Raw genomic sequence first — 15,733 nt, forward strand, 5'->3', positions numbered from 1 at the left:
GAGCGGCTGCACAACCATCTGAGTGAACCTAACACTTCCAAACCAGACACTGAAAAATGGCTAAGATGGTATACTTTATGCGCATTTTATCACAAGTAAAATTTTTTAAAAAAGACAGTGAGAGAGCCTTCTCAGGGAGAGGCCTTCAATGAGCGGCTGGGAGGGAAGGCAGAAGCACCCTCCAGGAATGTGGGGAGGTGGTCACAAACCCGCCTTCTAAGAGGGGTGGCCAAATATGGCAGGGTCTTGTTCTGCGGAGCCTTTTGTGAAAGTCTTGGCAGGCACGAAATTGCTGGAGACAACGGAGGAGAAACCGCACCCAGCCGAGCGCTCTGTCTGCACGGAAGGCAACACTCAGTCTCACCAACCAACTGTTGGTGAACAAATATTCAAAGAATATTTTGGGAAGAGGCATCAGATGATCAGCCTGCCCAGGGTGCCCACGTGTCTCAGTCCAGCCCTAGGATACTGCAAAGCCAAGGGCTTCAAGGGCCCCAAGAGCTCCATCGTCAATTTCAGTAATTGGTGAGAGTTCAGCTTTCCTCTGCATCTACAAACAGTCTGGACTGTGGTGTTTCTGCTTAGCTGGTCGGAAAATCCTAACAGTTTGGCTTCAGTGTTTTCAGCCGCTTAGAGCTGAGTATTCATTAATTATGCAAAACAGGCTTCAGGGGACCGATTCTATTGAGTTAATTAATATTGAGTGTTGCTAGCCAATTAGCAGCCTTCTCCCTTCCTGCAGGAGATTGCTGTGGGACCAGCCAGGCTCCCCGTCTGGCTCCATCTCTTCACAACAGCAGCGAGGTGCACTTTTTAAAAAAGATTTATTTATTTTACTTGAAAGTCAGTTACACAGAGAGAGCAGGAGAGGCAGAGAGAGAGGTCTTCCGTCTGCTGGTTCACTCCCCAATTGGCCACAACGGCCAGAGCTGCGCCAATCCACAGCCAGGAGCCAGGAGCTTCTTCCGGGTCTCCCACACGGGTGCAGGGGCCCCAGGGCTTGGGCCATCTTCTGCTTTCCCAGGCTACAGCAGAGAGCTGGATAGGAGGTGGAGCAGCCGGGACTAGAACCGGTGCCCATATGGGATGCCAGCACTGCAGGCGGTGGCTTTACCCGCTACGCCACAGCGCTGGCCCCAAGGTACACTCTTGATGAAGAAGGTCAAAGCACAGACTCTGCTCCCCTGGGCCTGCCCACATGCTGGGCCATTTGGCACCTGGCACCTCCAGAGGTGGGCTGCAGAGCAGCAGAGGACTTGTTGAAAAGCTCCTTCCCAGGTCTCGAGTCAGAATCTGCATTCTAACAAAATCACTAGTGGCCCTTATGCACATCAGAACTGGGGACGCACTGAGGCTGACGTGGTTGTTATCCTGCTGCTCGCAATGCTGGCATCCCACACTGGAGTACTAGCTCGAGTCCTGGCTGTTCCGCTCCCGATCCAGCTCCCTACTAGTGCATCTGGGAAAGCAGTGGAGGATGGTCTGAATGCCTGGGCCCCTGCACCCCTGTGGGAAACTCAGATGGAGTTCCAGTTTCCTGGCTTTGACCTGGCCCAGCTCAGGCTGCTGTGGCCATTTGCAGAGTGAACCAGCAGATGGAAGACATTCTCCTTCTCTCTCTCTCTCTCTCTCTCTCTCGCCCTCCCTCCTTCTCTCTTTCTGTCTCTCCCTCTCTTTCTCCGTGTAACAAAATGTCCTCTTGAAATTCAAATGGCCAACAGACACATGAAAAAATGTTCAGGATCACTAGCTGTCAGGAAAATGCAAATCAAAACCACAATGAGGCTTCACCTCACTCCAGTAAGAATGGCTTTCATACAGAAATCAACAAAGAACAGATGCTGACGAGGATGTGGGGATAAAGGCACACTAATCCACTGCTGGTGGGAATGCAAACTGGTGCAGCCACTGTGAAAGACAGTTTGGAGATACCTCAGAAATCCGAATACAGCCCTACCACACGACCCAGCCATCCCACTCCTTGGAATTTACCCAAGGGAAATTAAATTGGTAAATAAAAGAGCTATCTGCATTTCAATGTTTATTGCAGCTCAATTCACAATAGCTAAGACATGGAATCAACCTAAATGCCCATCAACGGAAGACTGGATAAAGAAATTATGGGATATGTACTCTATGGAATACTACACAGCAGTAAAAAAAAAAATGAAATCCGGTCATTTGCAACAAAATGGAGGAATCTGGAAAATATCATGCTGAGTGAAATAAGCCAGTCCCAAAGGGACAAATATCATGTTTGCTCCCTGATCTGTGACAACTCACTGAGCTCCTAAAAAGAAACCTGTAGAAGTGAAACTGACACTATGAGAAGAAATGACTTGATGGGCCCTTGTCCTGACTGTCAAGGAACAGCTTACTATTTTATTCTTTTTAGTATTTTCTTTTTCTACTTAATACCATTGGTTGAACTCTTTAATTAACACAGAATTATTCTTAAGTATTTCAATGCAATTGAAAATTGATCCCTGTTAAAAATAAGAGTGGGAATAAGAAAGGAAGGAGAAAGCTAAAAACTTGCCATGGGACTCCAAATTCCATTAAGTTGGCAGGTACCAATGCCATCTTACTAGTTAAAGTGATCAGTTTAAGTTCATAACTGATCATAAAGATAGGATTAAGTGCCAAAGGGATCACATAAATAAGACCAAATGTCTGCTAATAATAATAGAATAAAAAAGGAGAGAACAATCCAACATGGGAAGCAGGCCACACAGCAGACTCATAGAATGACAAATGCCCTAAATAGCACTCTGGCCTCAGAATCAGCCCTTAAGGCATTCAGATCTGGCTAAAAAGCCCCTGAGAGCATTTCAGGCATGGAAAGCCAAGACGGTGTGGCAAAAAAATGACCTAACTGAAAGATCTCTGTGAGTGAGATCCCAGCAGAAAGAACGGGCCATCAAAGGAGGAGGTACCTTTCTCTGAAGGGAGGAGAGAACGTCCACTTTGATTATGGCCCTGTCTAAATAATGTCAGAGTTTATGGACTCAAGAGGCTTCCATAGCCTTGGCAGCTCATAACAAGAGTCTCCGGTGATCACTGACATCATAAATAAGAGTGTCAATTGTTAAATCAACAACAGGAGTCACTGTGCACTTACTCCCCATGTAGGACCTCTGTCCTTAATGTGTTGTACTATGAGAATTAATGGTAAAACTAGTCTTCAAACAGTACTTTAAACTTTGTGTGCTTGTGTGGGTGCAAACTGTTGAAATCTTTACATAGTATAGAGTTGATCTATCTATATATAAAGAGAATTAAAAATGAATCTTAACGAAGAATGGGATGGGAAACGGAGTAGGAGGTGGGACAGTTTGGGAGTGGGAGGATAGTATGGGGGGAAGAACCACTATAACCCAAAAGTTGTTCTTATAAAGTTTATATTTATTAAATAAATGCTTTCTATAAAAAAAAGTCCTCTTGGAAGAGTTTGTGTGACCCACTTTCCTGCAATATGACTTTGATGCCCTGTCCATGTGCTATTGATGATAATATTTTAAACAACTACCATGTGTCTATGTTAAGGATCTCACTGGATTGACTTTTCTTTAATCTTCATAATTACACTATGAAAATTTATTTTTATTATTATATATTGAGGTTCAGAGGGGATCAGTAATTTGACTGACATCATCTTGCAACACCGGATTCAAACTAAAGTCTATGTAATTCCAAAATCCCATCTCCCACTCTCCATTCTATACACCACATCCCACAGGGCTTGCCTTTACCAAGACATTATTCACAGCAACCTGTAACCTCTGGTCATATGTTTGCCTCTCCCCGGCCCTCTTGCAAAGGTAAGGCGGCCTTTGAAGTCAGGCACTGTGTGGACCACAGGGCCCTGCCTGCTGGCTGTGCAATGAACAGGAGCGCTGCACTCTGCTCAGGTTGCCGTAACAAAACACCATACACAACAGGATATATGCTCTCACTGTCCTGAAGGTGAGAAACTCCATGGTCAGCGTGCCGGCAGGGCCAGAGTTTCTGGTAAGGACTCTCATCCTGGCTTGCAAACAGCCACCTTCTGGCTTTGTCCTCACGTGGCAGAGAGAGACACAGTGACTGCTGTCTCTTCTTTTTTGTGGACACAAGTGCTATCAGCTCAGGGCCCCACTCTCTGGCTTCATTTAACCTCACACCTTCCTTTCTGTCTCCACCATGGTCACACGGAGGGGCTAGGGCGTGGACGTGGGAATGTGGGTGGAGTGGGGCACAATTCCGTTAACAGCAATGAGCCACACCCTTATCCACACCGTTTCAGGGGCCAGGCAGCCAGCATGCAGACTGACAGCTTGGATCTTAATGCTCTCAGGGGTAATTAATGCTGGGGGGTCCAGGAAAACATACAGAGGAGAGATCCTGAAGGAGACACAGACTACCCAGGTGGGAAGGGTGGCAGAAAGTGTCTGTGGCTAGAGGAGGAAGCAGGAATGAAGACAGCAGAGCATGGTCAAAGTCACAGAGTCTTTGCAGGAGAGGAGGCCTGGCTGGCAGGCAGGAAGCTGGTCATGCAGCACCAGGGAGGCTCTGCACTGAAGCACAGTTTTCGTACCAGAGGCCGAAGACCCTGGAGTCATCAGGTCTGCTTGGTTGGATAGGGCTGCCTGCACTACCAAGAACACAGGGTTCCAAGACTGCTTCTGAGCTCATCCGAAAGAGGAGAGCAACAGAGGCAGGCATTGTGGTGCAGCGGGTTAGGCCACTGCCTACAACACTGGCATCCCATTTAGCAATGCTGATTTGAGTCCCGGCTGCTCTGTTCCTGATCCAGCTTCCTGCTAATGCACCTGGGAAGGCAGCAGATGATGGCCAAGTGCTTGGATCCCTGCCATCCATGTGGAAACCCAGAAGGAGCTCCTGGCCCAACCCTGGCTATTGTGGCCATTTGGGGAGTGAACCAGCAGGTGGAAGATCTTTCTGTTTCTCTACCCCAAAAATAAGATGAAAACAAATGACAGTTTTTAAAGTCCTATCATCATCTGTTGCCCTTGTCTCCATTCTCTCCCTGATCACAGCCTAACTTCTGCCCTTCTCAATTAAAAAACAAAAGTCTCCTTACATATTAAGGGAGACAAACAGGTCCTAGCGAAAAGAGCCCTGATCCTCCATCAAAATGCTTCAATAAAGGGACACTGAGATAGAAAACACATGTAGCAGCCTGTAAGTGGCTCCCCCAGCTCTGTGCCTCTGGAGACACTGAGAGCATATTAATAGGTAGAACTGAATGAACGTGTGTGATGTAGAGGCACTGTGCTAAGTACCAGGCATAGACTCTCAGTTAACCTTCACACGGAGTCTCAGGGAGGAGGGCGAGCATCCTGTGGTGTGCTTTTGATCGTGATGCTGCTGCTTGGATTCCGAGTATTTATTTCCCTGCTGCCCTTCCTCCGCAGAGACTCTGGGAGGAAAATGGAGTTCGTGCCTGCACCTGGGCCAAGCAACAAATGGGAAGCAGCTCCAGCCTGGAATCCCAAACTACAAGGAAGGCGTGAGCAGTTACGAGGGGGTGAGGAACCCTCCAACAATGATAGGAGTCCGCATTCTCATGCACCCTCATTGGCACCTTAAGAGCTGCACGTGTATTTATTTAATCCTCACTACGACCCTGTGTGGTGGATGGTGTTGGACATTAGGGATCTAGGGCAGAGCACGTTAATAACTCACCCAAGGTCAAACAGCTGGCAAGCTGTGGAGCTAGAATCCAAATACAGACTGTGCAGCTCCCGCCCAGACCCTGGACCACGCAGCAGAGGTGAGGTCCGATGTAATCAGGTCACATCTGTGTGGTTCGGCTGTTCCAGTAAGTTAAATACTCTTCCCGGAGAGCCAGCTCCAAGTCTTGGGGTTTGTTGTAAGAGCCAAGTCCTCCCACGGCTCACCCTCTCTGCACACAGACTGGGGAGCTACCTCGGACCCCTTGTAGAATGCCTGCTGGTCATAAGAAACCAAGTCACAAACCTGGGCAGGAACGGGAGGGGTCGAGGCGTTCCTGCAGGAGAGCTGTCCTGCTGAATTTTTCATGTTTCTGCTGTCAGAGTGAGTCAACTGGACCCTCAGACCCTCCCAGAAAACAAAATTAAGGCGCCCAAAGCAAAGCAAAAGCTCAGGATTCTTGTCAGAGCCTATTAAGGTAACCAGTTCAAGTGGCAGGTGGTGCAATTTCCGTGGTTAATTTGAAAACCTATTCTCTCTCTTTCCCTTCCCTCTTCCCTCTGTCCACCCTCTCCTTCTCCCTAGCCTGCTCCCTACCCTGCTGTCTCTCTGGAATGCAAGTGTGTGCACACACAGAGACAGTAACCTCAAAGCCAGGGGCTTGGCTGGCCTCGAGGCCCACCCTGGGGCAATGGGAGCAGCATTTCCCAGGTTGATGCCTGTGACACCAGAATTAGGGTGAGTCAGGAGGCTGGGGTTAGCAAGGCTCCGGGCTCTGGTCATCTGGGGATAAGGCAGAGACAGCTGTGTCTCCCAGGACTCCTCAGCTGTGTGGCTGTGCACCTGCAGCAGGAGGCCCGAGTGTGCAGAACGAACCAGATCCCTTTGCCCACTGGGGCCATATCAGATGCTCGAAGGGAGTGACTTTAGACAGTATGAGGCCTGATGTTCCTCTATCTCCCCAAAGCTGTAGCTGCTGAGGTCTCTCCATGCAGTTTCTGCACATCCCAGTTTTACAGCCAGCTGTCCAGGGCAGGGAGCCTTACCAACAGGGGAACCTTGAGATGGTCACGTGGACATCTAAGCAGCAGTCCAGCACCAGGTGCCTACAGAACACAACTTGCTCCTGCTTCTGACTCTCCTCCACCACAAGTTGGCTCAGTCTGTATGTCTGGGCTCTTCCTGTCCAGTTTCCCTGCCCAGTACTTGATATCTGGGTGGTACCTAAACCCTGCCCTGCACCTCATTCCATTTGGGAAGCCCCTGACCCTCATCCTTTTCTTGCCACCCTTCCCTGGTGACTAAATTCTGTTCCTGAGATGAAATGTTCACTGGGAATACCACTGCCCCCGACCCTGCACGCCTCCACAGATCACTCAGCTCTTGGGCAACCTCTGCTCCACCGCCACTGGTCCTTCACATGGTTGTCTATTGTCTATGCTCAAGTACAGCAAACTCATCAGCCCTTGGACATCAGATGACCTACTACATCCACCGGCATCAAACCCACAGCCAGAGCATTGGCCAGTCCCCAAGTCCACCCGCGCTGGCCCCCACCTACCTCCGTTGATCTCTGTTGCTGGGATCCTGGCCTGCTCAGAGGCCAAGCTCTTCCCAAGTTGGGAATGGGGGTTGGCAATTTTTGGTTAATGTCCCCAATTCACCACAGGTCAGGAGACATCTGCTGAAGTGTCAGGATCAAGACAAGGCATAAGAGGTGAGAAGCGTGGGTGTTTCCCTCAGGCTTGATGCAGGCTGGGCGATGTGGAGGCCATGCTGATGTTTAGATTTGGACAGAAGAACAGGATGGTTATATTAGGTCAATATTCCCAGACATTCAGATTTCATGGGCCATTCCAATTTCAAAAGTGTTCTTTGGGAGATTTTATAATGTTTACAACCATTAAATAATGGGCAATAAAAAATAACAATCTGTTACTACCATCGTTTCCTGCAAAAACGTGTATCCTAATGCCAAAGAAAATGTAGGGAGGACAATTTCAACATTTGAAAAATGAATTCTATGGAACACATGCACACTTCTCCTACTCTGTTTTATTTGAAAGGTTGATTTAATTACTTGAAAGTAGGAGTTATAGAGTGAGAGGAAAGAGAGACAGATCTTCCATGCACTGGTTCACTCCTTAAATGACCTCAATGGTCAGGTCTAGGCCAGGCCAAAGCCAGGAGCCAGGAACTTCTTCCAGGTCTCCTACATGTGTGGCCAGGGGCCCAAACACTTGGGTCATCTTCTGAAGGCTTCTTTTCCCAGGCCATTAGCAGGGAGCTAGATAGGAAGTGGAGCAGCTGGGACTTGAACCAGTGTCCATATGGGATGCTGGCTGCAGGCAGTGGCTTTACCCACTATACCATGGAGCTGGCCCCTACTTTCCCTATTTTAATAAAAGCCAGTAGAAACTGGTCACAGATCAGCCCTAGCATAGGCTTGGGACTTTGGAGCCACTGGGCCAGAAGCCTCCTTCGATTCTCTGCTCCTGTGATCACTCCTCGCTACCTGGCAGCAGGTCGCCTATGTGACAGTTCTGATTGCTGGCTGGTACTTCCTTTCATGAACACAAGTCTGCCACTCCCACACTTTAGTCTTGGTTGTGCTTTGGCCCTCTCTTTGGACAGTTGAAGTCTGTGCCAAAGAGCTTTCTTGGGTTACCCTCCCCCAACCCCTGTCCTAGAGTGGAGGCTGGATTCTCTGAGGATGACCTTCCTGAGAGAGAGAGAGAGAGAGAGAGAGAGAGTTGCAGACACTGGGGAGGCCTCTCTCAGCCCCTCCTTCCTCCAAGACAGAAAGCAGGAGGCCAGAGGATCGGGGCGGGGGGTGGGGTGGGAGGACACTCCTGAGCAGCGGGAGCCTGGGGGCCTCAGGTGACCTGAGAAAGCCTTGGCCAGGGTCCAGATGTCTGTCATGGGGCAGACCTCTTCCAAAAGAGCAGGCTGCCTTGTCACCTCCAAACCCAGAGCTGATCCAGAGGGGTCACTTGGTGTATTCCTCACAGCAGAGGAGGGGACGTGCCTGCAAAGCCCCAGCTGTGCCTCTTCCTCCCCTAGCAGAGAAGCAAACTGACCCTGTGCCCAGGGAGCATTGGTCCAAGGACACTGCTGTCTGTGTTAATGGCCCTTGATGGACAAGACAGATGCAGGCAGAGAGGCCAGTCTACAGCCAAATGCCCTCTGAGCCTGCAGCCAGACCACAGCCCCCACGGCCTCCACGGCCACCTGAGAAAAAGAAGTTGACCTTTGTAAGGCCCCCAAAGCTACACCGAGCTCATGACTGTCCGTTAAATGTTTTTCCAATGGGGCTCCAAATTCCTCAATGACCTCCTATTGTTCTCAGAAACATGCTTCTTAATGTGCAGGGAACTGCGTGATGTGGGCTTCCTCATGCAGGCTTGGCTCCAGCGCAGAGCCAGCCACCAAGACCATCTTCCAGTTCCTTCAGATGCAGCCTGCTCCCAGGCAAGGACTCCTCTCCCTCTGTTCCCTCAAGTCCTACCCGTCCTTCAAATCTCAGCTGAACGCCACCTTCCAAGCAAGATTCTCCCTGAACCCCTCCACTTCAGCTGCACTGTCCAGAATGGCAGCAGGAGCAAGCTAAACTCTGGACACCCCAGCCCATATCAGAGTGTCTGGGATGGAAGCCCACCTCTGCTTCCAAGTCAGCTTCCTGCTAATACGCACCTTGGGAAGTAGCAGGTGATGGCTCAAGTACTTGGGTCCCTGACACTATCCCCCCCACACACACACAAATGGAAATGTGGAGAATGGGGAATGCTAATCAAGATGCACTGGAAATATAAAATATACACCAGATTTTTGAAAACTTGGTACAAAAATAATGATGTAAACTATCTCTCGGGAACCATTTTTAATACTGATTACAGGTAGAAATGATAACACTTTAGGTATATTAAGTCCATATATTAAAACTGACTCACCTTTATTTTTACTTTTGTTAATGTAGCTATCAGAAAATTTCTGATCATGTATGAGGCTCTCATTCGTGACTCCCGTCATACTTCCATGACATAATGCTGGTCTGCAGCACGTGGCCCTGGTGTATGCTTACAGTCCTTTTATGGCACTTTAGAATCATGCACCACCCCTGCAATGTCAATGCCACAAGGACAGAGTTCACGTTTGCTTAGCTCCCCACAGTCCTTGGCGCACAGTTGGAACACAAAGGGATATGTGCTAAACAGATAGATGAGCTCTCTGACCTGGGCCACACTTCACAGGCAGCGTTTTCCAACTTGTGTGTGCATGTGACTGTGTCTGCTGTGCCTATGAGTGTGTACATGTGGGGGGGGGGAATAGAAAAATAAAATATGGGTGCTGCTGAAATCAACAGAATGGCCTTGGATGGAAATTGGGTGGGGAGCTTCTGTATAGCACCCTCATCCTTAACAATAGCCCTGAAGCACCCAAGAAATCCCTAGAAGCCCTTGGTAGACAGTAAGAAAACCACCGTGTTGCCTTCCCCCACCCCCTCAGCAGCTCTGAGAGGAGTAGCAGTGGGAGTGGCCACATGACTGGTAGCCAGAGCGTGATGCCAAGCAGGCACGCACTGAACAACAGATGCCAGGTAAGCCCCAACAGTACACTGAAGAGAGGCACCTGTGTAGAGCAGAGGTGTCCCCAAAGGACACCCAGTTATCCACCTCCAGAGCAGCCGGCTGCAGCCTTGGGGACCTCTGGCCACTCTGGTCACTGCTCAGGGACAAGTGGAGATGAATACAACTTCTTTGAAAGGGTTGCTCAGGGAACTGAATGAGAAAATGTATGTAACAGTGCCTAGCACACGGTTGGCACTGCATTAATGCTCGCTGTATTGTTATGGTCATCATCATTATCATCAAAAATAAGCAAGTGGTAAGCCTTGGCAATGTCATCTAAACAGAAGCATGGTTCATTCATTTGCTAAATGTACTTTCCTGCTGCAGTCATTAGTGATCTGCATCCACGACCTATGCTTTGCACAAACACATGGATGTACCCACTAAATACATGTGCCATCGAGCCCTACAATCTGTTATTGTCATATGTGCAGAGCAGGAGCTGAGCTGAACGTATTTTCCCAAGTGGTTCCAGCACAGAGACATATGATCCTCAAATTCAAAACCAACTGTGTCACTTTGCAAAAACAATTCCATGCCACCGTTTCCACGAGTGGGAACAAGGGGCACATGAACATTTGTTCCTAATTAACAGCAACAACAACAAAAAAATCTGTCTCATTTACCCTTCCTGACCAATCCTACGCCCGGTTCCCGAGGTGCCGCTTGTCATGTTTCATTTAAGAAAGGAATCACCGCATCTCCATGGTGTCCGGGATGGGCTCAGGTCTCTGCCTTGCGTGCAGCATGGCATCTCCTATTCGTCATGCAGCAGGCCAGAGGAACTGGCTGTTCTCAGACTTGGTAACCATCCAGCACCTGTCAAAGTGTGGGCCAGTGGAGCTGAAAGCCGTAACGTTTCCACTCAGTCTGAAGCGAGAGCTGTCAATCAGAGACTCATGAATAGACTTCTCTGTGGGCCTCCACCATGAGACCTGGGCCTGGAAACTAAACACAGACAGGTCCTCCCACCGGCCACCTGCCCTACGGCTCTACTTCAGAGGCCACATCTGTGATCCTTTCACCAGGCTCCAGGAACCCAAAACAGGAGGTGTGGAAGCCAAGTTCACTCACAAAGCCTCAGGCTGGCAAAGGATGCCCAGAATCCTGAGCTCCCTGGCTCTGTACCTCAGTTATGGCTAAACTCTCTGAAGGCATTTATGAGCCTAAGGTCATGGAGCCTCTCCTCGCTCCCTCTCTCCTTCCCATTAGTCATCACCATTTACTCATGACTCAGCTGGGCACAAAATGAGAGACCACAGAGGTTCTGCAAGCACTTTCTATAAATGTCAGATAGTAAAAGCTTTTGGCTGTATGGAATAGGTCATCTCTGTTGCACCTGCTCAGTTCTGCTGTGATAGTTTGACAGCAGCCATAGACAGTATGTAAGAGGTGGCATGGCTGTAGGCTAATAAAACTTTATTAATAAAATCTAGTGGCAGGGAGGATTTGGCCTGCTTCTCACTGACAGAAGTGAAAACAAATTCAGGTAGTAACCAGAGCTTTTGTTCTTCAATGACCAGATTGGGATGAGTGGAATGGGCTGGGACAAGAGGGGACGGACTAGATCACAATGAACTAAAATAGAATATACAGAGTTTACTGCATGGACTAAGAAGCATACTTTTGTGAATATTTGGTTACAAGCATGCATCCAGAGCCGGCACCATGTCTCACTAGGCTAATCCTCCATCTTGCGGCGCCGGCACACCGGATTCTAGTCCCGGTCGGGGTGCCGGATTCTGTCCCGGTTGCCCCTCTTCCAGGCCAGCTCTCTGCTGTGGCCAGGGAGTGCAGTGGAGGATGGCCCAAGTGCTTGGGCCCTGCACCCACATGGGAGACCAGGAAAAGCACCTGGCTCCTGGCTTCGGATCAGCACGGTGCGCTGGCCACAGTGCGCCGGCCCTAGTGGCCATTGGGGGGTGAACCAATGGAAAAGGAAGACCTTTCTCTCTGTCTCTCTCTCACTGTCCACTCTGCCTGTCAAAAAGAAAGGAAGGAAGGAAGGAAGGAAGGAAGGAAGGAAGGAAGGAAGGAAGGAAGGAAGGAAGGAAGGAAAGAAGGAAGGAAGGAAGGAGCAAACATGCATCCAAATACACCATATAGGTCCCAGCCTGGACTGGTTTGAACCAGAGAAAGGCCTCCCACAATGGGGAAATCGAAATCATGGATTTCTGAAGTTTTTGCTGCTGGGGAACCCTGCAGCCTTCAATGGTCCCAAGTGCAATGGGGAAAGTTGCCAGGGAGTGTGGACCACTGACTGCTCCAGAGGAGGAACCCAGCTCATATGGTCCCCTCCCCTAACCAGCCTGATGCTGTGCAGAGCCATTTTGAGATGAAGTCCAAGTATACCACACCTCTGTTACTGTGCATGGTGCATCCTGCTGGCTGCAAGCGTGGCCTCATTTCCATGTTACCCACAAAAGGTGATGTTTGTGCACCCCCTGATGACATGAAAGCTGCACCATATTTCCTGGACTACTAGAGTGACCTCACCCCCACACAGCTCTGTAGACTGGCATGGGGACAACACACCACACAGGTGCACTGCCCCCTACTGCCATGTGAGCTGCAGTACGCCTGCCCAGGAACACTGATGGCCCCATCCCTGTGTGAGCGGTGGAGACTGGCAGTTGTACTCCTGCCACCAGGCATGTGCACTGCATTGCACCTGCCTGGGGCCACTGGAGTGGTCACCACTTACACACGCCCAAGAGATGAATGGGTTCTCCACCTCAGCCTCCACACACACCACAACCAAAGCCTTCAATTGCAGCCAAAGAGGCTTTGCAGAGATACACTTCAGCTCCCAAATGGGACCAAAGCCAACATAGACTACCAAGTTAACATTCTAAGATTCCTCTTCAGAAGAAAGTCTCTTATTACAAAAGCCACACAGTAAAATTGGTAAGAAGCAATAGACCCACCAGACAGGCAAATACCGGTATAAAGACACAAGAAGTATGAAAAAGCAAGGCAATGTGATACCTCCAAAGGAATGCAGTTACTTCCTACCAACAGACCTAAAGGATACCAAAAAATGGAAAAATCTTCCATGCTCATGGATTGGAAGAATCAATATCATCAAAATGTCCATTCTCCCAAAAGCAATTTATAGATTCAATGCAATACCAATCAAAATACTGGAGACATTCTTCTCAGATCTGGAAAAAATGATACTGAAATTCATATGGAGACACAGGAGACCTCGAATAGCTAAAGCAATCTTGTACAACAAAAACAAAGCCAGAGACATCACAATACCAGATTTCAGGACATACTACACAGCAGTTGTAATCAAAACAGCCTGGTACTGGTACAGAAACAGATGGATAGACCAATGGAACAGAATAGAAACACCAGAAATCAATCCAAACATCTACAGCCAACTTATATTTGATCAAGGATCCAAAACCAATCCCTGGAATAAGGACAGTCTATTCAATAAATGGTGCTGGGAAAACTGGATTTCCATGTGCAGAAGCATGAAGCAAGACCCCTACCTTACACCTTACACAAAAATCCACTCAACATGGATTAAAGACCTAAATCTACGACCTGACACCATCAAATTATTAGAGAACATTGGAGAAACCCTGCAAGATATAGGTACCGGCAAAGACTTCTTGGAAAAGACCCCAGAAGCACAGGCAGTCAAATCCAAAATTAACATTTGGGATTGCATCAAATTGAGAAGTTTCTGTACTGCAAAAGAAGCAGTCAGGAAAGTGAAGAGGCAACCGACAGAATGGGAAAAAATATTTGCAAACATTGCAAAAGGGCTGATAACCAGAATCTACAAAGAAATCAAGAAACTCCACAACATCAAAACAAACAACCCACTTAAGAGATGGGCCAAGGACCTCAATAGACATTTTTCAAAAGAGGAAATCCAAATGGCCAACAGACACAAAAAAAAATGTTCAAGATCACTAGCATTCAGGGAAATGCAAATCAAAACCACAATGAGGTTCCACCTCACCCCGGTTAGAATGGCTCACATTCAGAAATCTACCAACAACAGATGCTGGTGAGGATGTGGGGAAAAAGGGACACTAACCCACTGTTGGTGGGAATGCAAATTGGTTAAGCCACTATGGAAGTCAGTCTGGAGATTCCTCAGAAACCTGAATATAACCCTACCATACAACCCAGCCATCTCACTCCTTGGAATTTACCCAAAGAAAATTAAACTGACAAACAAAAAAGCTATCTGCACATTAATGTTTATTGCAGCTCAATTCATAATAGCTAAGACCTGGAACCAACCCAAATGCCCATCAACAGTAGACTGGGTAAAGAAATTATGTGACATGTACTCTATAGAATACTATACATCAGTCAAAAACAATGAAATCTGGTCATTTGCAACAAAATGGAGGAATCTGGAAAACATTATGCTGAGTGAAATAACCCAGTCCCAAAGGGACAAATATCATATGTTCTCCCTGATCAGCAACAACTAACTGAGCACCAAAAGGGAAACTTGTTGAAGTGAAATGGACACTATGAGAAACAGTGACTTGATCAGCCCTTGTCCTGACTGTTGATGTACAATGTAATACTTTATCCCTTTTAGTATTTTTTTTGTTCTAGTACTATTGGTTACACTCTGTAATTAACACACAATTATTCTTAGGTGTTTAAATTTAACTGAAAAGTGATCCCTATTAAATATAAGAGTGGGAATAAGAGAGAGAGGAGATGTACAATTTGGGACATGCTCAATCAGACTTGCCCCAAATGGTGGAGTTAGAAATGTGCCAGGGGTTTCCAATACAATCCCATCAAGGTTGCATGTACCAGTGCCATCTCACTAGTCTAAGTGATCAATTTCAGCTCATAGTTGATCACACTGATAGGTCTAAGAGTCAAAGGGATCACACAAACAAGTCTAGTGTCTGCTAATACTAACTGATAGAATAAAAAAGGCTGAGAACGATCCAACATGGGAAGCGAGATACACAGCAGACTCATAGAATGGCAGATGTCCTAAACAGCACTCTGGCCTCAGAATCAGCCCTTAAGGCATGTGGATCTGGCTGAAAAGCCCATGAGAGTATTTCAGGTATGGAAAGCCAAGACACTGGCAAAAAAAAAAAAAAAAAAAAAAAAAAAAAACCCTAAATGAAAGATCTCTGCGAGTGAGATCCCAGTGGAAAGAACGGGGCCATCAAAGAAGGAGGTACCTTTCTCTGAAGGGAGGAGAGAACTTCCACTTTGGCTATGACCCTGTCTGAGTAAGATCGAAGTCGGCAAACTCAAAAGACTTCCACAGCCTTGGCAACTCATGACAAGAGCCTAGGGAGATTACTGATGCCATAAACAAGAGTGTCAATTTGTTAAGTCAATGACAGGAGTCACTGTGTACTTACTCCTCATGTGGGATCTGTCCTTAATGTGTTGTCCAATGTGAAGTAATGGTATAA

Source organism: Oryctolagus cuniculus, chromosome 1, assembly GCF_051225735.1.
Source record: "Oryctolagus cuniculus isolate XC-2025 breed Fujian yellow rabbit chromosome 1, ASM5122573v1, whole genome shotgun sequence".
Lineage (NCBI taxonomy): Eukaryota > Metazoa > Chordata > Mammalia > Lagomorpha > Leporidae > Oryctolagus > Oryctolagus cuniculus.